The sequence below is a fragment of the Peromyscus eremicus genome, chromosome 17 (genome assembly GCF_949786415.1).
Source record: "Peromyscus eremicus chromosome 17, PerEre_H2_v1, whole genome shotgun sequence".
In the NCBI taxonomy this organism is placed as follows: Eukaryota; Metazoa; Chordata; class Mammalia; order Rodentia; family Cricetidae; genus Peromyscus; species Peromyscus eremicus.
Genome location: NC_081433.1, coordinates 40,751,502 through 40,777,663, shown reverse-complemented (window position 1 = coordinate 40,777,663; position 26,162 = coordinate 40,751,502). Strand labels below are relative to the sequence as shown.

General features: G+C 36.0%; 1 long non-coding RNA gene across 2 annotated transcripts in view; it reads right to left on the bottom strand.

The window, feature by feature from the left end:
* Positions 1-4,916: 4,916 nt before the first annotated feature.
* Positions 4,917-26,162, bottom strand: part of LOC131894344 (uncharacterized) — a 62,657-nt gene continuing 41,411 nt past the window's right edge. The window contains exons 4-5 of one of the 2 annotated variants that reach the window (XR_009374891.1): positions 8,546-8,731; positions 4,917-5,423 (exon numbers count right to left, since the gene is read on the bottom strand). This is a non-coding gene — a long non-coding RNA (uncharacterized LOC131894344). The remainder of the gene's footprint in view (positions 5,424-8,545; positions 8,732-26,162) is intronic. The other variant, XR_009374892.1, reaches the window with a different exon arrangement.

Below are 26,162 nucleotides of genomic sequence, written 5' to 3'. Positions count from 1 at the left end.
GTGGATATTCAGCAGAGCAAAATAACATTTTAGTTGATGTTCAGATTTTACTGTTCTGTTTGAGACAAGGTGGCCTGGAACTCACTCTTGTGTAGTCCAAGCTGTCTTTGAATTCTCGGTACTAAACCTGACTCAACCTCCTATGAGCAATTCAGAAATCTGGTCATGACTCAACACTATAAATACATCTATAAAACTGTTAAAATACTGAAAGTATTCCATTCTGTCATTGAATTGGTCACTGTTTTAACATTGAAAAGTTTAGTGTTTTTAGTAATTTACTTCTTAAAATATAAGTCTAGCATTTTCTTTACTACAAAGGTATCTGATTTGCTTGGGGCTTATAAAACTACTGGTTAATTAAAAGAAAAGTCTTAGAGAATAATTATTGGTTACCAACATTAAGCATTTATTGTAGAATACATTCGTCCCTGTTTTAACAAACCATAATCAGAAATTAATAGAATTAATGAATAAACTTCACAAATTCAGAGTTGGGCAATATAAGTAATGCCTTCAGGGCATCACTTAATGCTTGGTCAGTTTCGTACTTGGTTTTCTGTTACAACTTGATGAACTGACTTAATAGTGTAGAATTAATGATTTCAAGTTTTTAATTAACATGATAAACACTGTGAACATTTAATATATTTCACTTGTGATTTACAATTTAGGAGCTGAATTTTTTCCACTTATTAGTGGTTTCTTTTCTCTCTGGTAAATTCTCTGAATTAATTATGTGAGTTTTCTTATATAAATACACAATTTTCAACTCCTATGCAGTTACATGAAGATGGACAGCTAAGTGCATATGGTGTGGGTCTTCTACATACTAAAATCATGTTAATAGAATCTTGTGGAAATTTATTGCAGGAAACATTTTTTCATTAGACTAACAAATTCTGTAACTGAAAATTTTGTTGTAAAAAAATGGATTGACAATTTCAGAAATAATCTCTTTAAGAGATCTTGTGTGACTCTTACTCCTGGGTACAGTGTACATTAGTACCTGAATGTTACAAAATCAACATCTGCAAAGAACTTAAATATTCCTGAAATGTATATAGATAATTATGAATATTGTAGAGTCACCTAACAGTATATAGGCTATCAGTGATACTTATACTGATTATATTAGAATTATATATAGATTTATTTATTTATATATATATATATATATAAATCTATATATAATAGAATTGATTCTACCAGATAAAATGCCTATTTTTTCATTAGATCAAAGTTGATACCAAAGATTCTTACCTACAGTGCTTACTGTGAGAGAAGTGCAGCAAGTTATTGATGTTCTGAGGTGAAAACAAAATCTTCCAAAACAAAACAGACTTTTTTTTTTTTTTAATGGAAGGCTGAGAATAAGCAACTGACTGACAATGGCCTATCAAAACCAATGGGTCTGCGGAAATAATTAATGTAATAGAAAATCATTAAAAATAGGAGCAGATGTGCTAGTTGGATTAGTGAGACGGATGGCTGAACATGGACAGAGGGGCAGGCAATATGAGGAATTTCTTTTTCTTTTTCTTTTTTTTTTTTTTGGTTTTTCGAGACAGGGTTTCTCTGTGTAGCTTTGCGCCTTTCCTGGGACTTGCTTGGTAGCCCAGGCTGGCCTCGAACTCACAGAGATCCACCTGGTTCTGCCTCCCGAGTGCTGGGATTAAAGGCGTGCGCCACCACCGCCCAGCCTGAGGAATTTCTTGAAACAGTCTCAGGCAAGGCCTTTGTTCCCACCGGTGTCACTTCAGGGTAGAAGATTTACCTACAATTCAATAACAGGTCAAAAGTTAATGTACATGTATATTTGAGGTTTGTGTTTGAGTGGAATGTTTGAGTGCAGCTCGATTCAGGGGAAGTTAAGTGTGGCTTCTGTGTGTGTATGTGGGGGATGATAGTGTCTGTGTGTGTGTGTGTGTGTGTGTGTGTGTGTGTGTATGTGTGTGTGTGTGTGTGTGTGTGTGTGTGTGTGTATGTGTGTGTGTGTGTGTGTGTGTAAAAGAGAGTGTATGGGGGGCTGTGTGTGTGTGTCTGTCACACTGGAGCGATTTCAAATGAAAAATTAGGGTAATGAATGGATAATAGACTAAGGACCTTATTAAATGGTGTGGGTTCACAACCAAAAGAAGAATCTTAGAGTCTATCTCCTAAGATTGAAGAGATACAGGAAGTAACTTTGAAATACATTGTAAAAATTCATTATATGCAGACAAATAAATTTGGGTCAGCCTAATAAGTTCTATTTAAAACCAGGTCAAGAACTTGAGATGAACACTGTGGATAGGTCTCAGGGTGATGGACTTTTTTTGATGGAATGCGTTTACTCAAGTGGATCCTAGGGTGGTATAGAATAATGGATGAAATAAGGGACGATCAAAGAAACTCTAAAATCTATCAGTCTTCTCTGTGCTGCATCTCATCTAAGTAAGCATGGCAATGCTAAGTAGCATCAAATAGTTTCCAAGACTGTGCCGACATATGATCTCACCAATTCTTTACAATGACTTCTACCTTTCCCATTTGAAATGCACTTTTTAATATCTCTGATATATGATATGTTTTATACCTAAATTGAGCTATTTAACCCTCTCTCCTTGCCTTTGCCATACCAAATGTCTTTTCCGGTCTGTTCAGACTCTACCTCGTTGATAAAGATGTTTCCTAAGTCCATTTTTATTCTGCCTGCTAGTTGATATATAACAAGTACCACGTTACTTCCAATTTATGCTCTCTGGTATCGTTGCGTTTGATTTATGTGTGAATTATGTCTCCCTAACTAGAAGGTACAATTTTGATGGAAGGGATCCTGTTTTTGAAATCTGTTGCAGCCTCCACTGTGTATACCACATCAGAACAGAATACCCAAGCTAAGCACACACATCCAAATTCGTATGTTTTCCAATTTTTTCAGTTTGAAACAAAAGATAAAACATTAAGAGAAATGGTCCACGGTCTGATTTTTCCCATAGATTCCCTGGAGCACTTAATATGCTGTGTTCTTTTAAATAAGGGAAATAACAGTTGGCTGTTCTCCTGACTTTCTGATCTTTAGTCATTTCAGTTAAATTCTCTGGAACTCTGTTTCCTCGTCTGTAAAATGAAGATGTTTAACTCACCTTCTGGGATTCTCAGTCATTTCTGCATAATTAGATTTAAAGGAAGAACTGAGTCATTGCTAGTATCAAGAATTTTTTTCAATCTCCAACTTATACCAGTGTATTTATTACATGCCTTCCCAAACCCATGCACTGTTCTAGGCTCCTAATATTTTATAAACGAGATAATGCAATGTTTAATTAAGATGCCTAATTAAGGAGTCCAGGTTCCAGCCCTTAAGAAAGCTACAGGAAGGTGCGAAAGAGAAGCTCCATATGGCATGCTGTGGCACAGAGTTTCTTGAATGTAGCACACGTATCATCAGCATGTGTCATCAGCAGCACATCATCGGGGAACTTACTTAAACTATGTATCCCTATCACTGTTCCCTACCTGTTACATTGTCATGCTTGGGAGTACACCCTAGGTGACTCTGTGCTGAACAAGACCCCCATTATGTTCTAGTGTAATGTTGTCACACAAATGAAAGTAAGAACCACTGGCTTAAGGACTGAAATCATAGACTGATCTAGACAATCCTCTTCCTGGTCATCCAAGTGAAGAGAAATAACATTTCTTAGTCTGATTTACTACTTAGTTTCAGAGAGAAACACCTTAAGTGTAATTTTTCTCATATTAAATTTTGGAGTTTTCAACCCATGTAATACAATGCACAACAAATATATACATACATACACACATACATACACACACACACACACACACACACAGTGTGTGTGTGAATTTAAATGATATGAAAGGAAAGCTGATGCAATTGCCTACAAAGGGTTCAAATGTCAAAACTTTACTATATGTTTTGTTTAAAAAAAGTGAAGTCTATCATTATCAGAATTTGTGAATAATTTCAGTACTGAAAGTAGGTTTTGATTACATATTGTTTTGAAAATTCAAAGCACTGTTCACTGAGTTTATGAACTGTATACGAATTAACCTGATCACAATAAATAGATTGACACTACTTAAAGGAACACGCAAATTGTTAACTCCACCACAAACCATATAGGCATATTTTATCCTTCTTAGCTGATTTCCCCAAATCATTTTAAGTAATTTTATTTGATGTATGTTACATGCAAAAAAGTGTGGTATTTGAATAATTTTTGCAAGCAAAATGTACTTACATAGTAAACATTCTGTACCTAAAGTGGAGAAATCCCCGTATATTTGATATTTGTCCCTGTCTTCCAAGTTATTTCAATGAGTATAAGAACTATTCTGCAGTCAAAACAAGCAGGTTCGTTTATTGAGTTCAAGTCTGATATGGCTTTAATAACAAAGGTAGTAGTAGCTGAATCTTGCTTGTTTCACTCAGTATTTTATTTGTGAAATTCTTGCATATGTTTCACGTGGTAGCGAAAATGCATTCTTGTTACCTTCTTTTCCAGATCATTTCAAAGAAGAATAAAAGGCATGTGCATAGAGAATTTAATACAAAAATTTTCATGAAATGTTTAAAAAAATTAACTTATGAGAGAGGCCAGAGTCCAAATATAGTGATATTTCTAGTTTTAGACTCTGTTCTGAGTGGAGCGGTCCTCCATTTTGCTCATTCCTGGTTAGCATCTCTGTTATCCCTTCTGTCCATTCTTATTGACAAGCTCAATGAAGAAAAACATGCTGTACTGGAATGAGGTTCATAGGCATGTGAGAGATGTCATGATTATCTCAGAAGTCCCAATGTCCAGACTCACCTCAGCCAGTCAATCAAGTGTTTTAAATGAGATCATCGGAAATGGCTTCATATCACTAAAAATCATTAGCACCTTGGCAATAATATAAAACACTAGCTTTTGCCTTTATTTAACTTGCAACTAGACGATTTGGGTTATAGTAATAGAAGCCCTTACTAAATAATTGGTTTGAAGTCTCCCAGGATTTAAATTTACTCCTGTATACCCACATACCTCCCACTCTATATTTCCCTCTCTCCTCTTCTCTGTTTCATAAGCCTTATAAATGATCATTACTGAAAAAGACATCTTGAGGCAAATTGCATAGAACACTTGCGTACACTTGCCTCCTATACAAATGGCCTAAGCATCAAATTTTAGTAACACCACTTAACTTCTGTGATATCTGTGAGGTAAATGTGGATGTGTAACAGCAGCTCCTTTATGTTCACACTGCTAGATAATGTTATGTCTTTGCAGTTTAGATTTAATGAGATGCATTCTCCTCAGTTCAGAGCGAAATGCTTCTTACTAGGTTTTTTTGTGTGTTCTCATATCAAATGTTAGCCGATATTCCAGACTTCCACAGGCTGCCAGGACAGAAATGCACAAGGATCAGCATTACTAGAAAAAGGAAATACAACTCAATTTAGTGTTATAATTAATGCATATTCTTAATTATGTTATAAATTATAATAAAAAAGAGTATTTGTTATTTAAAATACCTGTACGTGGAGGAAGAATATTTTTATATCTTATAATGGCATATAGAAAGGATCTGCTGAATTAATTTTTTTTCAAACATATTCACTACGGATCAAATTATTCATAATTTTACATTATGCATCCTTACAGATTAGAAAGTCATATTTGTACATTTCATCATTGTACTTTTGAAAATAAAATTATGAGTGCATATCTTTAATAATTCATTTGCATACTTGAATTCTCTAGTGGAATAACAAGTCTTATCTCTCAAATCTGAAATAGATAGCCTCAATCTACAAATTCTATGCCAATACACAACTAACTTTATGTTAGTTTGCTTAACTATCATATAAATACATGCATATATATATATATATATATATATACATATATGCTATGACATAAAAAAATGTACCGTAATATTGCTTTTAACTTGAATTGAAAATTATTATATTGGAGAAGGTTTAATAGGACATTTTAAGGAAGGCCCTGAACTCATATGAAAAATTTGCAAAATCATAACAAAGAATCTAAATCCACTAAATTTCATTTTTTTCAGGAATTCCAATACTCTTTTGATTTGTACTTTCTAATATTATATTAAAATTACAAGCATAAATATTTAGAACTTTCTCAAGCACTGGTCAATATATATTTTTTCAAAATGGTTTTCACTTGAACATTGTGCATCATAGTTTCTAAGACTAAACAGTATGTTTATCCCATATTTAATTTCACTGAAAAATAGAGATAATGATGTGTATTTTTTTTACAACACGAAGAAAGTAAGCATTGAGTGCCAAGAATTTTCCTAAGTCCATACAAATCCCTCAGGTTGGTTGACAGAAGATCTCAGATTCAGTGACAACTTTGCCCCATTCGCTCTTCTGCTTTGAAGAATAGGAAATACTGTCACGAGTCATTATATCACTAGCTCTATATTCCTTACCCACCTACACACTAGATTTTACTGTCTGTGACTTATTTCTCATTAATTCATTGAGATACCATTGGGATTGTGCCCACCAAATAGAGTGGAAAGACTCGAAACTATTGTTTTACCTACCCAGCACTTCAGAAGGATTAAAAGTTAAGGGAATTATTTGACTAAAAGCTCTTTGGTATACTTTTACCAACCTTCTTCTAATATTATTGTAGAATGGCATTGTATGCCCATTGTGAGATCAAATTTTAATGTTGGTAGGGTGATTCTTATGAATAGTAAATAACAAATTAAATAAAATATCTAGGTTCTATGCATATATGGACACATGGTATAAGATATGTTTAGAAAAGTGTTGGGGTTGCTCTGAAAGAGATTATTGCACTTACAAAGGCTATGATTTAGAAGGTTTATACATTTTTAGTCCTTATGTTGTAGAAAACAGTAGATTTCTTATATACATGCCCAGACATTGGTTCACAAATATGTTTTTCCCGTGGTACATTTCATTGATCACAGTGAATAGCACTGTTTCATACTTATCGCTAGCTACACTTTAAAAATTTAATAAATGTATTCAGGAAATTGGTCATCTCATGGCTCAAATGGAGAGGAAATGAAAAAGAGGAAACCCATCACTGAGCAGTTACTTAGAGTGGTTATTTTATGGTTGTTTGGGAGTAGCAGGAAGAGACAGGCAGGTGATCGTGAAGGAAGAGCTAGAACTCTAAGCGGAAAGGTGCAGAAACATGCACAAGTAGGGCATATGTCCTAGACAGGAAGGGAATCACAATGGAAATTAGTTGTTTATTTGGTAAACAGAACTGGGAAAGAGCTCAGGTGTGTGGCATCTGAGACGGTGCTCGAAATTGGCCAAATTTTGTTTTACACAGCAAATTAGCCAAAGTACAGGATTTATTACACTTCTTTTGAAGTTGTGATTGTTTAGTAGATAAAGATATGAATATTAGGTATAAATTTAGATATCGTTGAAGACTTGACAGACCGTGTTATTTCACACACACACACAGGGTTTTCAGAAGTGTCTGGGATGAGCATGCTTTCTGAATGTAATGTTTTTATAATCTAGTGTTATTCTTAGGGTCAAACTTACATGAAAGAATGCTAGCTAAAAACAATATACACTATTTGAATTTCTTTTTATAATTTGTTTTTACTTGATTTAGTGTCTAAGCTTACTGTTAACTTGAAATATAAAACAAATATTATTTCTAGAATATAGTTATTAATAGCTCAAATCTCAGAAAAAAGATAAAATTTATTTAGTATTTTCATCTACCAAGTCGCACATTACATCCTAAGTTATAACCGTCATTATTATTGCTTTTATTTCTGTTAAAATACAAACAATACTAATGAATTCAAGCTAAAAATTTCCTGTGCTTGCTAGGTTCAGAGGTGGAATCTTTTACCAACTCTAGTTTTAAGTCATGGACACTCTAAAGGAGGTTCTAAGAAGAAGTTATAAGGTGACACCAATGAAGTACACAACTGCACTTGAAATCAAGCTCATAAATATAAGTAAAATGTTCTCGTCATTAAGTATAGTGTCTTAATTGTACAAAAAGAAATTTGATTATAGGAATTAATTAAAATTCTGGGAAACATAAGAACCCTATACATCATAAGCCAATGCCTTGAAATCTAATTAGCAGTAAGATAGCAGTATGCATGCATTGCTTTTTATACCTGACTTGTAATTGTGTTTTAGTTCACAAAGAGTGAATACTGTTCTCATATACCTTGCTATTTATGAAAAAGGAAATCCTCATTTTCCTACAATTGTGTCATGTCTCTTTTATCATCACAATCAACAGTGTTTTAGACAATGCAAAGACCTGAGAGAAACAGGGGTACTCTTTCTACCTTACAGGAACTTAAAAGAATTAGTTTGTTCTGGAATCTACAAACCATGTCCATTAAAACAGAGTGCTCACACACTATGGAGCTTTTCCTTATGATTGAGTCTTATTACACCAGCATGCAGATATTTCTTTTATCCTTTTCAGATAACAGATGACTTAAGAATGAATGCATGCAATGACTAGTGTCTCTACAATGATAGGTTACTCACCTGCAAAGTGACTAAAAGTCTGTGTGTTTGGTGAGATGATAGATGTATAATTTCTGTCAAGTCAAATGTCTCTGGCATTTTGTTTTCCAATATAATGGAATTCATTTTTGCAGCATTTTTAAGGTACACATGTGTAGCTATGGCAACATGAAGGTAATCACTCTGTTTTCTCAAGCACATATATTCCTGTAATGAGACATAGGCATATTTCTTGAGATAGGGCTGCATTATGCCTCTGAATTAAGAAATCAGTTTTCAGTTTCAATTTTACTCTCTTTAGAGAAGAACATAACTACAATATTTTAACATGGAAAATTTGCCAAACTGCCATATTGCTGGGAAAGACTCTTCCATATTTAAATGTCTCCCCTTCCATTGTTTTTTAATACTAAGTGAGCATATACTTGAGTGTGTTACTGGATTAATGTGTAAAGACATTGAATGAGAAGCTGGCATCTGTGAATCCTGGGCACTAGAGGTTGGTTTCTTGTCTGATGTCATCTTTACTCAAGTAGAAAATATTTTCATAACCAGATTTCAGATTTACAGTTTAAGGTACTTTATTTATTGAAAAGAAATATAAGCAAGCAAAAACTCAATAAATTGTAGAATTTACAACCTCAAAGCAGAAGAACCATACAGGAATGATATGGAGGAGAAGTTTCAGCAACAAATAAAACCCCCTTTATAGATGTTTCTGTCAGGATGTACCGGCTTAAGCTCTTATGAATTAGAGACTCATGATTTAGTCATTTAGAGAGATGGAATGGAGTAAGAGGCATTGTGTATTTTGCTTTCAAATATAAAGTCATGATTAGTAATTTAGATTAGATAAAATGCATTCAGGATCATATGGTCACAGATCATACTCAGGCACATTGTTTACTTTTTTTTCAGAGTGAGATGGGATTATAAGAACTTTTGAATGGGCATTTAAACATCCATTGAGATTTTTACATATTTTATGTGACACTCCAGAGTTTCCACTTTTCTAATTTAAATGCATGTAAACATATACTTTTTGTTTGTTTTTGGTGGAATGGATATTTATTTTTAACCTGTATATCAATAAACATTCACCATGTTTAAAGATTTAAGATGAAGAGAATTTTTAGCTAAGAGGTTAAAAAAAGGAGATGAGCAAAGAAGGAGAGGCAGAGGGAAGGAGGAGGCAAAAAACAGATGGAGAGAAGATGAGGGGGAGAGAGACAGAAAGAGAGAGAAAGAGAGAGAGAGAGAGAGAGAGAGAGAGAGAGAGAGAGAGAGAGAGAGAGAGAGAGAGGAGCTAGAAAGACATACCTTCTTACAAAAAGAAATCTTTCTCACAGAGTAGAGCTGGGAGCTATGGTGCATATGAAGATCTTTCCTCCAACCAGGGTCATGTTATGTTATGAAAATGAGATCTGCAGACATACTCAAGTTGCACTAGTCAGTGGTATGGAAAAGTCACCCTCTCCCTTGATTGACTGGTGTTTGCATGTGGTTAAAGGTGGAAGCTCATTCATTAGCTTCTAGCAGAAAAATAGACTGTTTCCTAGCTCCTTTTATCTTGACCTGACAAGTCCCCCCATGTTTAGCTGGAGGTCTTCTAAGAAACACAGTGGACATGTGTGACATCACCGTCACCCAGAGTCTGTCAGACTCCATGCAGAGTTTAAATCCTGATAGCAGCTTGAGAAAATTCTTAAGACATTCAGCTTTTTGAGAAATTCCAGAGTGGGCTAGGCGGTGGTGGCGCACGCCTTTAATCCCAGCACTTGGGAGGCAGATGCAGGTGGATCTCTGTGAGTTCAAGGCCAGCCTGGGCTACAGAGTGAGTTACAGGACAGGCTCCAAAGCCATACAGAGAAACCATGTCTTGAAAAACCAAAGAAAGAAAGAAGAGAAAGAAAGAAAAGAAAGAAAGAAAGAAAGAAAAAAGAAAGAAAGAAAGAAAGAAAGAAAGAAAGAAAGAAAGAAAGAAAGAAAGAAAAAGAAATTCCAGAATTTAAACCTCTTTTGTGTTTTCTCTTCAGGCTATCACTACTAATGGGCCTTGGTTAATCGCTCTTACTCTTAAAGAAAAAAGAAAATGATTTTTTTCAGTTTTAAAATGCCAGCAATAATTATCAATAGAACAGATTTATATTAAAAAAATGGGGCATTTGTGACTAAGTTAAAGATAAAACACATAAGAAAAAATTTGAATTGAAACTGTCTGCCAGGCATTGTGTATTTTACGTGCACACATTCAGTCATGTTCATTCAATGGCCCTTTCTCATTACAAAGCCCTTATTGCTATTATTAAAATTTTGAAAATGTAGTCAAATAGAAGAGAAATAACACTCTAAATCTGCTCACATACCTAAATATCAACTGACATCAGCTTAATACTTCTCAGATCATCTACAACATTTTAGCTATCTGCAATCTAATGAAAACCGTAACTGCCTACTTCATTAGTGATGATGAATCCTGGCATCATGTCATATCATCAGTTCTTGAAATTTCTACCAGAGAGACATCCTCAGACAACAGATGTTAGCAGGTACTGAGACCCACAGCCAGATACTATGTACAGAGGGTCTAAATTGGAGCTCTCCATGGGGTCCCTCCTCTTGGAGACCAGGGAACCCTGTGGAAGAGGGGAAGCAAAAACTATAGAAGTCAGAGGGGATGGAGCACACCATGAGGACATGGCTCTCTGAGTTAGCTAAGCAGAGTTCTCATGAGCTCACAGAGACTGAAATATCAAGAATGGAGCCTGTGTGGGTCTGTACCAAGTCCTCTGCATATATGTTAGGGCTGTTAGCTTTGTGTTTTTGTGGGACTACTAATAGTGGGAGCTGGCATATCTCTGACTCTTTGCCTGCTCTTGGGACTCTTTTTTTCCTATTGGGTTGCCTACTGAAACCTCGATATGAGGGATTTTGCCTTGTTTTATTGTATCTTGTTTTGTCCTGACCAACTGTCTTCTTACAGAGGCCTGCTCTTTTCTAATTAGCAAATGGAAGGGACATGGATCCTAAGGAGAGGGGAGTTGGGGGGAGCCAGGAGTGATGGAGGGAAGGGAAAGTGCAATTGGGTTGTATTATATGAGAGAAGAATCTATTTTCAACAGATAAAATTAATTAATTAATTAATTTAAAAAGAAATTATGTATTTCAAAACTAGTAGTTTCTTATACTGGAACATTAAATGATTAAGACATATCAAAAGTAAAAATTACAACAAATTTAGCTTAATTTCTAATTGGTATTTATTTATTTACTTTTTATTGTCAGTGGGCAGTGGCTTCTTGGATGAAGCCGATTGAAGCAAGGGTGGAGGACCTGTGTAGTGGTCTTACTTTTAGGCACAACGGGCTCATCATATAGATAAGGAGAATCAAAGGCAGATTGGCAATTCCAAAGCTACTGTCTTCATGGAGTCAATAGAATATAGTTCCTTATGCTGATTCTAGTACAAGGGAAACTTTTGGTTTTAAAGAAAACTGCCCTGTTTCAAAACTCAGTGAATGTTATAGCACTTAGTTCAAGTGACTTCTTGCTAATTTGGTCTAGTGCAGGGAAAACTGTGGCAGCTGGGGATGATGATGGTGGTGGTGGTGGTGGTGGTAGTGGTGGTGGTGGTGGTGATAGTGGTAAGCCCATATAATTTTTTACAAGTCCTAAGAGGAATGTGCACTATTTGGTGATTGCATGCTATATCACAGTTGCTTATAATAAGTTAGGACAGTAAATTTCTCCACACTAGTCTCTTCAAATACATTTATATTTTACCATACTCAATTTTTTTTTTGGTAAATAACCACTTGAAGCACAGTTTTAATCACTCCTTAGCCCACAGACTATCAGAGAGTACCACTTCCCCTTGTCTGACAGGAAATTATTGAAGAAAAGGGGTCTGAAAAACTTAAGGAATGTCTGCTTTCTTCACCTTCTCGGGAGCAACATTTGAACTTATAGATCCCCCTCCATTAAGCTGTCTTACAGTTAGTACTGCTTTGTACAGGTTTTGCAAAAGCAAGAAGGAGTAGGTATTTGTAATGAAACAATGGTTACTAGACATGACAGAGCAAATGCACGAATGAATTCAGAGTGTCTTTGACTATATGCACTAGTACAAGTTGTACAAGATCAAGCCAGACCAAATCCTAGCATACACAGGGAGGGGGGTCTTCAAGTCTCAACCCTATCTATTGACAATTGTGGACAACCAAGGGAGGGGGAGTCAGTTTTCTTCAACGACGAAAGCCGTGAGGACCTACCCATGTTCCCTGCATGGTTTCACAACCATGCACATAAAGGAAACATTAAATGACTCAATGGGCATTTAATTGAAAGAGAGCACACATGAAATTTTGTGAGAAAAAAATATGGTAATGGGAAACAAGAAACTGGAGGAAATGATGTGTGGATTTGATCCTAATATTATATGCACACACAAATATTAAATACAGTCTATTTAAAAATTCTAAAGAAGTTATTTACATTGCCACAGAGGAAATAAGGATTAGTCATCCAATAATGGATTGTTCTTTAGCATCATTAATTTTAGAAAAAGAGAAACAAGAGAAGGGTAGGAGCTTGCCTGCATGTGCCTAGGGGAAATATTGAATATTTTGCTGCTATTAGATAATATAAGATTGTAAACTACAGAGAAGTTTCTTCCTATTATGGCATGCTTTCTCCTAGTGGATAATTTTAGTATTTAATGTATGCATATAAGATTGTTCTATGTCATTGCAAAGTAAGACTGATTGTCCTCTAATATGAGAATTTAACATCACAAGGGAGACATAAACCAGAGACTGGCATCTTCTATGTCCTCTAAAGAGGTGTACAGAGCTTCTCTGCCAACTCAGGAATAGTGACATTACCTACTAATCTAAAGTACAACTGGGTTTTAGCAACCAAGAGAGTATGAAATAAAACCTTTACTTTCAGAAGGTGCAACTTTTTGCCTGTGTAGTGAGGTGTTCAAGTTTTCTAGAAAATCGTGCCTGTATTGCTCAAGGACAGTGAAGGACTCAGTGGGTAAAGGTGCTTGCCACCAACCCTGTTGACCTGAGTTCCATCCCTGGGACTCACATTCTGAAAGGAAGTAACAAATTCCTGAAAGTTGTTCTCTGACCTCTATGTGAATGAACACATGTAACTAAATTAATAAAAGGTAATATAAAGAAAAGAGACATTCTTAGGTCTTTGCGATAATGGAAGATCAGTGGAATTGAAGTCGTATGTGCTATTTCTGCCTAAGCCTTGCTTGTATTAGCTTCTTGGGTTTTTATCCTGGTTTCACTTAATTATCTCTGAAAGGCAATGTCACACAGAGACTGTGGATTATGCAACCGAAGCTGAAAATTTCACGCAGGTAACTGATAAAAGTGAATCAGTCCTAGAGATGGATATTGAACCTCATGACTCCCTGATTATTTTACTGATGAGGGAAATTTGATATTTTCAGAGTGTAGAGAACATAACTGAAGATATCAGCTTATTTCACCATCTTAGTATCTGCAATATGCAAGTGTTATGTTAGACTTTTCAAAGATTCATACAATGAGTCTATATTCACAATGTAGCCATTAATAAAGGTTTGTTTAGAGCTACTCTGTTCTAAGCACTATACTTTAATATAAATTTTATTTACTCTGACTCTTACAGAACCACAGATTTGGTGAATAACATTTTAATTTTGCATAAATGGATGGGCAAGGAGACAGGAAAATATTGTCACTCCCCAGACATCATAGTTTGTTATATAATATGTTTAGAAAACTATGTGCAAATATCAAGTCTGTGTTTTTGACTTATTGTTCTCATGCCTGCAACTCTTAACTATTGGGAAGTATGACCAGAACAACAGAACAAAAGGAAGAATAAGTATACCAAATGTCACAAGACACACACACACAAAAAGAAATTTCTATGGTAACTGATGTTGGGTAGTTAGTTTGGACTTCAGTAAAAGAGGGCAAGGGATGTTCTAGAGAAACAAAACTTTTCTCTGAGCTTGATTCCAAGACATGATTAGAATTTCCATAGAGGTAAAACATCGTGCTTTTCAGTGACATTGTCTGGCAAGAGGACACCTTTCTTAAGGGTGACGCTCAAAGAGCATTTCAAAGGAAAGGAACTGGAACAGGACAGGATCCTGGAGACAGGAGCTGATGCGGAGGCCATGGAGGGATGCTGCTTACTGAATTGCTCTCCTTGGCTTTTTCTGCCTGTTTTCCTAGATAACCTAGGACCAGGAGCCCAGGGTTGGCCCCATCCACAATGGCCCAGGCCCTCTCTCATCAATCACTAATTAGGAAAATGCAGGCAGGTCTTACGAAGGCATTTTTTTTTTCTCAGTTGAGGTTCCCTCCTTGTAGATAACTCTAGTTGTGTCCAGTTAATATAACCAACAGCACAGTCACAGTTATGAAGAAAGGTGAGACCATGCCAAGACTTTATGCAAAGGTGTTGGAAGCATTGGAAATACAAAGTTAGAGGAGAATCAGTAGACTAAGAAAAGCTCTCAAATTGTAGGTTGTGTGCATCCCGGATGTCACAGTGAAGGTTACCGGAAGTGATGTGTGACAAGAGTCTTACTTTTGGAAAATACTTCAGGAATTTCCATGCTTTATACATGTACACATTGGCAGAAGAGGTGGAAGTGAGATTCATTTTTAGGACCTGGGTACAGCAGTAGCTTGGCTGGAGCAGGGGTAGAACATCTTTCCTACAGCAAGTCTTGGTGATGGCATGTGGTGGGAAATACTTTTGTCTCTTCTATTTCTACTCTAGAGTTTTAAACTGGAAAAATTGCTTGTCACAAATGGAGTACAAATCCCTCCACTTCCCTGTTCTCCACAGTTAAGACTGTGGCAGGCCCTTGTGACTCTAAAAGAAGTTTTCTCTTTTAAAATATTAAGCAAATGAAGATCTCACTCTCCATTCCACTTTTGCATTTTGTTCACACAAAATTACATGCTAATGTTAGAATTTAGATCACTTCTAAACATTCAATACTTATTCCAGATCATTTGAAGCAAAATTTGATGTTTTTATAAATATCTAGCTTTTCAGAACCTTAAAATGCACCCTAAATTACAGTTATTTTTTGTAATCATCATTTTAGTGATTTTATCATTTATTATTCTGGTTATATTTTTATGGCTTTGTTTTATAGCAGAGGACAGAGAATAAAAATTAAAGTTGTAAAATAATAAAACTGTCTTGCATGCTTAAGACTGTGGCAATATTCAATTTAAGTATACTAGCTAGGGTTAAAATTTTAGAGTTCAGTTCCTGAGTTAATATCATTTGTAATGAATATACATGAGCAAGATGTTTCTTATTTTTTTATTTTTAATCATGTGTATATGTTTGTGGATCTGTGACAGATGTTTATACAATGCCTGCAAAGGCCAGAAAATGGTATGGATTCCCCTAGACATGTAGTAACAGGTGGTTTGTGTGCTACCATGTATAGGTTCTGGTAAGGAATCTGTTCTCTGGAAGATCCAGAAGCAGAGTTAACCACTTAGACATCTCTCCAGCCTCGAGTAAAAGTCTTTTGTCAGTAAGATTTATATATGTGATCCATTATATGTTTTCTTTTAGTAACTTAAAAATAGTGGAAAGGCCATGGATATGTATGTCATTTCTTTATGAATTATTTTAGTACTTCTGTGTATATGACACACAAATCTTGTATTACTGTGATCACCTGCAGATATGTGATAACTTTTATCATTGTGAAAAACTGGTTTGGTTGTATTATATGAGGGAAGAATCTATTTTCAATTAAAAATAATTTGAAAAAGAAAAAAAGAAAAAACTCTGTAGGAATACTTCAGGTATTTTGATATCCTGGAGATACTTTCCATGACTTATTTTTCTTAGGAAAATGGTTTATATATCATCTAGCAAATTGAAGAACAAGGTGGACAGCCAATGGAAGCAAACCAACAGACAGAGGTTTAGAATTTTCCTTGGGTGTGCACAAGGAGGATGTCTTAGAGTTTCTATTGTGAAGATACGCCATAACCACTGCAACTCTTATAAAGGAAAATACTGCATTGTGGTGGCTCTCTTACAGTTCAGAGGTTTAATCCATTAAGTCATGGAGGCAAGCAAGGCAGCCTGCAGGCAGACATGGTGCTACAGAAAGAGCTGAGAGTTCTCATATCTTGACTCAGGCAACAGGATTTGACTTGAGACACTGGGTGTAGCTTGAGCATGAATGACACAGCAAAGCCCGCCTCCACAGTGACACACTTCCTCCAACAGGACCATACCTAATCCAACAAGACCACACCTCCTAATGGTGCCCCTCCCTTTGGAGGTCATTTTCTTTCAAACCGTCACAGAAGAAATCCTCAGAGAATCCCTCTTGATGTCTAGACATGCTTATCTTGCACTATCAGCTCTCACTTTGGTAGAAAGGATCAAAATTTAAAAATTGTAGTTTAAAGATCTAATTGGCTTTTGTTAGTGATTCAGGCACCTGATAGATTTCCAGTTTGGGGGAAAAAAAGGCTAGTGTTGTGTCCCTCACAACAGAACAGTGAGTTTCTATGGGTCATCCTGAGCAGAGACTAGAAGTCCATACAGCGTCTTGAATTAGATCACTGCTCTATATCACACTGGCACAGACAGAGCCCTCCTCTTCTGACTCATTGCTATGAGTCTCCTGTACTATTTTGTTTCTTTTTGAGAAAACTGCTTCTTTACATATTTAGTTGTTCGTACATACCTACTTTTTTAGAAGGTCAACTGTGACCAGTAATTGGCAATGGTAACAGATAGGTACCATGCTTAACAGTTAACCAGTGGTAAGAGTTAGTTACCATTGCCATATTCATCATGGATGATGAATACACAGAGAATCCATGTAGAATCCATGCAAGGTTGGCTAACATAGAAACTCATCCCATACCAATGGCCTTCCCATATATATGTTCTTTATTTGTCTATCTTTTACTCAATATTTATTATGTTTATACATTTTCTTTTTAGTATTTAAAAGAGACCATTGCCATGTAGCTTGGGATAGCTTGGAATTCTTTAGGTAGCCAAGACTCCAGATTTTTTTTAACCTTTCTTGCTAAACTTCTGGGGTTACAGTTGGACACCACCACTCCAGGCTTTATTGTATGCTCTTTTTTTTTTTAATTGTGTTACAAATGTTTCTGGAAGATAGATTTTTATTCTATGGTGCATTTTCTCCCCAGAACACTAAGTGAACACTCCAGCTAAATCTTTCCTGTGTAATACTCATTCTGTTTAATTGATGGACTATTTGGTTCAATTTTCAGTTTCCAGTGCCCTCAGATGACTAGGGGGTCTTCTAGCTATGTATTTCTGTTTCTCCAGCCTTCTCCAGTAGCTTCTCTGTAGTAAAAGTTAAGGGTAAGTTTGCTTCAATGTACTGAATGGAATGTAACAGTAAAAAAAAAAATCATGAACTTCAGTTTGGTTATTAAACCAACAATCCTGGGTCTCCAAACTATGTAAGAATCATTGGAAAGCTACAAATGTATTAGAAGGCAGAAAAATATTTTAATGTGGTTTAAATTTTGCCAAGTAGGTAACCTGCTTAGAACTAAAATTACTACAACGTTATTTAAATATTGGAAGGCAGCTGCTGTTAGGATCCGACTTACTTTTACTTAAATCACCTGTCTGAACATACCAACAGGATAGGTAGGGTTTGATGGATTGGTTTATTACGGGTAAATTGAGCATGGAACACTCTAAATTGATCATTAAAGAGACAAAATCCTAAACCATCCATGCTGTGACTGTTTGAATTCAGTTCTGTATCATGGCCAAAGTACAAGGGTGAATAAAAAAGAAAGAATGATAGATTTTCCAAACATTTCCGAACCATGCTTTCAACATGTCTTTGTTAGGGAAATAGTACATAAAGACATTTTCAATGACCAGATAAAAACCAAATGTGGCAACTGACAGCATACATTATCCTTTGAAACGCTTGAGGCTATAGCACTTCTTTTTCATTTTGTGTTCGTCATAAATCTGTTGTCAGGGGGACAATTTTCAAAGTTGTTTCTATTTTTATGTTAAACATTTCCTGTTATGCAGTGAGCTGGTGCTCTGGATCCTTCACTTAGGCACTGTTCTCTTTCAGCCCTCTCTCTTTCTCTCTCTCTCTCTCTCTCTCTCTCTCTCTCTCTCTCTCTCTCTCTCTCTCTCTCCTTGTAAATTACATGGCAGTATTCTCTGTAGATTTACAACTCAGACTTGCCTCCTAGGAGCTATATTTTGCTTTAGCCCATCAGCCTTTGTTGTCTGAAGTAGACTAGAAATGGTCTATTTTCGTGGTGTTATTGTTTTCTTAAGTCAGATTGATGACTATCCCATCTACATCTGAGTTCTCAATTTCCTATGTAGTAATGTGGTCACAGCTGATTTTCCTCAGAAAAAGATTCAGCTGGGCAGTGGGACAGTCATTTAGCGTATTTTGTGATCTATGTATCAGTAAGATAGAACACTAGAGTTATGTGTATCTATCTAGTCTCATTTGTTCTCCAAGTTAAAATAATATTACTGCTTTATTTCATTACCAGAGCATGATAATTTTAATTTTAAAACAAGAAAACATAATTTAGGAAGAAAATGAAATCACAAGCAAGTAATACTCTACCATAGCACCCACAGAAAAACATGCCTCCCATTTTAAGGCACTTGCTTTCCATCGCTTTATGTGAATAAATATTTTCATCTGATTTATGTTTTCAGCTGATCTTGAGTTACTCTGTAGATATAGCTTGTTACTCTGCTCTTTGGATTTAAACTCTATCCATTTTAACATATGAATGATACTGGCTTATAATATATAATATCATCATCATTTAAACAGTTTTCTTAAACTCAGGAGTTGTTTTCAGTTTTCCAGTATTTTCAACAGTTTTTGGAAAGGAACATTCTTAATATTAAGTTTTAGACGAGCCATGAAATTTTAGTGTGAGAATTACCAGGTACTACACAATATATATTTGACACACTTATACAGATATGACACAAGAAGGCACTGCAATGCAAGAGGTCACCTTAACTGTTGGTGAGTACTGTATATTAAAAATATTTATTATTACAATCAAGATAATCATATAACATGAGGTAAAACAAGAAAATCCACATAAAGGAGAAATTGTATTTAATTCCCTTCTTGGCAATAGCCATAAAATACTAATATAAATGTACTTATTTATGTAATTATTAAGACTGACAGCCCTGGTTCCAAACTAATTACAGGCTGAAGTCACAGGACATGTTTTATGCATGTCTTCTGAGTTTAGGAAACACTGAAACAGGTTTTGCACCTTAATGAAGAGAAGCTCAGGATCCTCCTAGCCTCACCGTTTTGAAAAACATAGATTTGTTTGCACAGGAAGCCTACACAAATTAAGAGTTCTTCCACTGTTATTCTTTGCATAAGAAAGCCCCATGATCATATCTCCTGAGGTCTTCCAATGAGGCTATTTAATTACATCATGAAATGAAATGAAAATGACAAAAATGAGACAATTTTCTTCCTATTCAGTACTCGGGACAAATGCATTTATTGCTTAAATATACTTACGTCAAATGTATTAAAATGTATTAGAATTGGGAAATGAAATGTTCATTAGAAAGGGCAATAAAATGTTGCTTTCCCTTGTTCAATAATATGATGGCAGAGAGGCCTAATTAACTGCTTGCAGTGGATTGTTTGAGAAGGGATAGACCTTGGTAAGGATCACTAGGACTCATTAGCTCATAAACTGCTATTCAGACTGAATTTCCATTGAATAATGGCATATTTACCCTAAAGAGTAAAAATGTTTACATTACACTCATAAGTAATTATCCTGATAGCTTTTATATCAATGGTGTTTATTCCTTATGTCTTAGACCAAAAAAAAAAAAAAAAAAAGCTACAGAGCTTTCTCCTTCTTCATTACCTTTAATCGTTCTCACTTATGATGAAACAGGTCTCATAATTGCCTTTAACATTTGCATTTATTACAGTCATATCAGCAGAGAACCTAATGACTCCAAGATATGCAGGTAAATTATAACCTTTAAATCCTATTCATCTACATTCTGATTATCTTCTTCCAGAAGAGTCAAATAGGTTCTTTACAAACCTATTATTATGATAGTTTCTCGTCAATATAACCATTTCTTCCTCAGATTAGTTATTTCTTTGTTACTGAACCTGTAATTTAGGACAAATTTTGCATCTTTATGTAATTTGTGCACAGGCAGATGCCCTCCCTTGTAGTCTGAAGTTTTCTTGTGTCCCACAGCTGCTCAGTTCCAAGTAAACACACAGAGGCTTATATTAATTACAAACTGTTTGACCTATGGCTCAAGCTTATCATTAACTAGCTCTTACAACTTGGTTCAACCAATTTTTATTAATCTATGTTTTGCCATGTGGTTTCATGGCATTTCCTGTGTTTCTTTACAAGTTGCTCCCCTGGCAGAGCTCAGCATATCCTCTGACCCTGCCTTCTTCTCCTTCTCTCTCTGCTTGGAGTCCCATCCTGGTTCTATTCTACCTTGTCATAGGCCATAGAAGCTTCTTTATTAACCAATGGTACAACACATATTCACAGCATACAGAAAGACCATCCCACAGCACTCTCTCTCATTGGGCAACGCCACACCTCTGTTAGCCAGGAATTGTGTTTTCTTTCAGCCCCTTCTATTTTAATGGCCACAGACAGCACAGGCAAATAATGTAGCTGAATACTGAGGTCCTGTGTACCTGGATTGAAATGAATTGTGGGGTCTTGCCTCATCGGGAACTTAGGTCACCTCTGAAGAGGTGGCCTGGAACCAAGGAAAGGTAAGTGTGCCACTAGCCCATTTCCCAGCCTTTCTCTTACCTGGAGACAATCAGACACAGCGGGGAGTCAAGTCAAGCGAGAACTGGTTTATTATTAGGCAGTAAGCCTCTTTTATAGCAGAAAACCTCAGAACCCTAGGAGGGGGTAGAAGGAACCAACCAATCATTTTAAAGGTCACCCTGTACTCATTTCCTTGTTTACAAGCTGTTTATGCACTGACATCATATCCTGATCTTTGTATCTTAATTCAGCATAAACAACTTGGGCTAACTTCCTCTCGACACCATCTTTGTAGCTCATGTATGCCCCACAATGAATCACAAGTGTGTAGTATGTAATAGGTCAAATGTGAAACAGTCTCCACAGCTTCTGGCCCTATTCAAATGTTCTGAATACTTTAGGAGGTGTGACCTGACCAGTGGATATAAGTGACCAAGGAGGTGGACATAAAGGTGATACCCAACCCTGGCACAGTGTATCTCTTCTAGGTGTGCTACTGTGTGAGAAATATTCACCACACCTTCTCAGCACAATATCCTAATGCCTCTCCTCTTGTGACAGAGTGAGAGAGTGAATGTTTGGTTCCGAGTGTAGTTTGCACTTCTGAAGTTGTTTCAGAGATATTGATCACAGCGACGCAAAAGTAACTCATAGAGACAACCCTAGAAAGGCATTGCATTTCATTGTCTGAGTATAGTATAACCTGAACGGCTATATCTTCAAGGTGAATTCCAAGAGAAGTTACTATTTGCAAAGCTTTACTTTAGATCAATCAAAATTCCATGTTATCCACATTCAGGTTTTCTGATGTAGCTATTTGTCTATTTTAAATTTAACCCTCTGAATGATCTTAGCACTGTCCACTCAGGTCCAGCATCTCCACATCTAGCTGATTGTGGTAGAAATCATTGTCATGCTTTTATGTGTTTAAAATTAAATTTTTTATTATTTATTGTGTGTGTGCACAAGTATATACCTATTCCTTTTCCTGCACATCAGAATGCAGTGCATCTCTGGGTACATTTATGAAGAGAGCAGAAGTCAGCTTATACTCTTTCTTCAAGGGCCATCAATGTTGGTATTTGAGACAGTCTCTCAAGGGACCTGTGTATCACCTCTTAGGCTAAGAAGGCTGACCAGGGAACTACAGGAAATCACCTTTCTCTACCTCCCTAGCACTGGCTGGGATTACAAATACTCCACCATTCTCAACTTTGTCATGTGGGTTCTGGGTACCAAACTTGTATCTTTCCACTTGTTTCCCAGGCATGTCACTGATGGAGCTGTCTCGATAACTCCTAGAAAATCATATTCTTCGTGAGTTGTTCTGCTTCACCCTCATCACTCTTTATCATGTGCAAGTTTTAAATACTTTGTAGATATAACCAACCATCTTATTAAATAAGAAACACAGAACCAATGCAAAGAAGAAAGCCAAGAGATCAGAGCTAAGAGCCTTACCCGTCTGCTGCAGCTAGCCTCTTCAGCCAAGAGAGACCTACTTCCTGTGTGTTTGTCTTTATATAGACTTTCTGTTCTGCCTTCTCATTGGTTGTAAACCCAACCACGTGACTGCCTGTACAGACCTCCAGGTCTTCTACAGTTGGTATTGAGATTAAAGGCATGTGTCTCCAATGCTGGCTGTATCCTTGAACACACAGAGATCTACCTAGCTCTGCCTACCAAGTTCTGGGATTAAAGGCGTGCACCACCACCACCCAGCTTTTGCTATGGCTCTAATAACTCTGACCCCTGGGCAACTTTATTTATTAACATACAAATAAAACCGCATTTTAGTACAAATAAAATATCACCATAATACTTTACTGCATTAACGTAATTATATTTGTTAACAATTTTTGATATTCGATGAGAGGTAATTTCATCCTATAGCAGCAAGCTGAAAATTGTTTTCAGTGTTTGACAAGCCATTGTGTCCCTGGGTCTCACCCTCCTGAGAACACATCGAGAGAACACGGAGTGGCAACAGAAGAAAATGTTTCTCACTCTTTTCAAACATAAGTCTTTAGCATAGCTTCCAGTTAAGGTTGCCACTTGCTGATGGAGGATGTTAAGCACAATATTGGTTTTGGGAGGGCAAAGGAGTTTTACTTTTAAACTGGCAAATTAGTCAAAATACTAGCAATAAACAAAGAGCGAGAAAGTCATTATGAATATAAGAAATGGTTATTTCAACCTCCTTGATTGAAATTCTTTGTTTTTTTTTTCTTCCAAAGTAGAGATTTAAGATGAATGAAACCTGTTTTCTAAAGTAAACAAAGGGTTTTAAAAGACTAAGTACTTCCTGTTATGGTTCTTATTCTTAGCCATTTTTTAAGATGTATAAGTAAACATAGTTAAGTCTTATAAAGTAAATGGCACTTTCATACTGATGATGCTAGATACTTTTCTTTGTCACTCTGTCACAAATGATGAAGATACATAAAGATTTGTATCACATTTTTAGTTCACAGTAACCCAGGGCAGAGCCAAGGCAAATTGAGAAAGCTTGAAATCCCAAACAAACTGAATTTACTCTCAGGGTTTCAGATATGCCAGATATCACTTTATTTATTCATCCTCGAGAATCACATAGTAATCTTTTTCACTGTCAACATTTACCTAAACTGAGCAGCATCCAAATTTATTTCTGATCTAATTTGCAGTATTTCCAATTAATTTATAATCTAGTACTTACAGCTCTACAGGTCCTCTCTGGGCATACTGACCCTACCCCTACCTCCAGATGTACTGTGACATTATCACAAAATATGCACTGTTGCCTCATACACTTGATGTGAGTGGGTTAATTTAATCTCTGATCACACCCCATCTTCTAGAAGTTCAAACTGCTCACACCATTTTTATTTTTATGTACTAATTTAAGTTAGTATTTCATGCCAGGTGGTGGTGGTGCACACCTTTAATCCTGCACTTGGGAGGCCAAGGAATGTGGATCTCTGTGTCTTTGAGGCCAGCCTGGTCTACAAAGTGAGTTACAGGACAGCCAGGGCTATTTAGTGAAACCCTGTCTTGAAAAACAAACAAACAAAAAAGTATTTCAAAGATTCCACTCATGAAAGAGTCAATGTAACTGAAACCTATTTTTGAAAACCTCCCTTGATGTCATTGCCAATTTTATCCCTGTGGAGGAAAACCCTAAAAAAATGCACAGAGAAGCAACTGACAAGATGGTAGTAGAAGGAACTGAAAGTCACCCTCATTTGGACTTGATTCTTGATTTTAATTTCCCAGTTTGAGGACTTGTTTAAAACATCCTCCCTAAAATGTAAGAAGGAATAGAAAAGGAAAGAAAACAATAGGGACCTAGTAAAAATGCTTTGAATAAAATTCTACAATTATGTGCAAAACAGACAAATTTCAGCAACAACAAAAATCTTACATATCTAATGAAAATTGATAATATAAACTATCCATAAATATTCAGTTGTTTCCCTGATGAAAAAAAAAAAAAACTTAAGCAAAATAAGATATTTTCAGTTACTTATTTGCTATTAATCATTAGATGCAATTGCATACGGCTTTACTTTCAGTGGCACATTCTGGTGGCTGAAAATGTGCCACAAGGGGCTGGGGTTGCACTAAGAGGCACCGAGAGCTGACACAGACTGAAAGTCGTGGTAGAAAGTCTGAGAGTCACGGTAGAAATACCTGCACTTTTGAGCTCATCAGACTGTTGTGAACAAAGACAGTTCTACATAGAATCCTTGCTTCATTTTCTTTTTGGTGCTTTATAAACACAGAAAGGTATGTATTGTATTTTGTTTTAATTTTTAAAAATTTTGTTTTCATCTACACTGTTCAAAATGAGGTCAGATTTATAGTCTAGATTTTTGTCTGCCTGTGGAGCTAGGGATTGAACATAGAGCCTTGCACAAGGTACAATAGGGCTCTACCACTAAGGGAAATGCTTCTTTTTTCAAAGATGGAAAATTCAGAGAATATGCAAAATTGAAATTCATTCAAATAACATAATTCTGTGTATATTTTCAAAAATTTGTACAAAGAAGTACATCTGATGTTTTGCCAGAGTTTCTACTCAAGTTCAAGGGCAAGTCATAGTGCTTATCTGCTATTAGTAGAATAGTCTTTAAAAAATCACCTGAATGTTCATATGTCATTTATTTCTCCAGTGAGATTGCCCAACTCACAATGACTCTTTATTGGAAACTTGACTTTGAAATGGATATTTACAAACTCAAGGCCACACACAATACCCTGCTTAAATTCCGTGGATCACAAATAAAATAAAAAGTCATGTATGTTGTAAAGAGATTTGTAGGAAAGAATTTGGGCTGGCAGGAGGAGGAAGAAAGATAAGAAAAGTTGTTAGGGAAAGAATAACACTGTGCATTCCTCTGTGTGTGTGTGTGTGTGTGTGTGTGTGTGTGTGTGTGTGTGTAAATGTCAAAGAACACAGTTAATTAAAAACTTACTTAAAAAGTAGTACTATAGTACTACCTGACAGTGGTGGCACATGCCTTTAAACTTAGCACTCAAGTGGAAGAGCCAGGCAGATCTCTATGAGTTCAAGGCTACCCTGGTCTACAGAGCTAGTTTCAGGACAGCCAAGGGTACGCAAAAACCCTTTCTTGAAAAACAAAACAAACAAACATAAAAGAAATAGTATTTATTGATATGCTGAAGAGAATTTTAAGGAAACTCTGGACAGGTTCCAGGAAAAACATTGAGCTTAAAAATATATATCTTTTGTTCTCTAGAGGGAAAATATCATATTTATCAATTGATTATCAAAA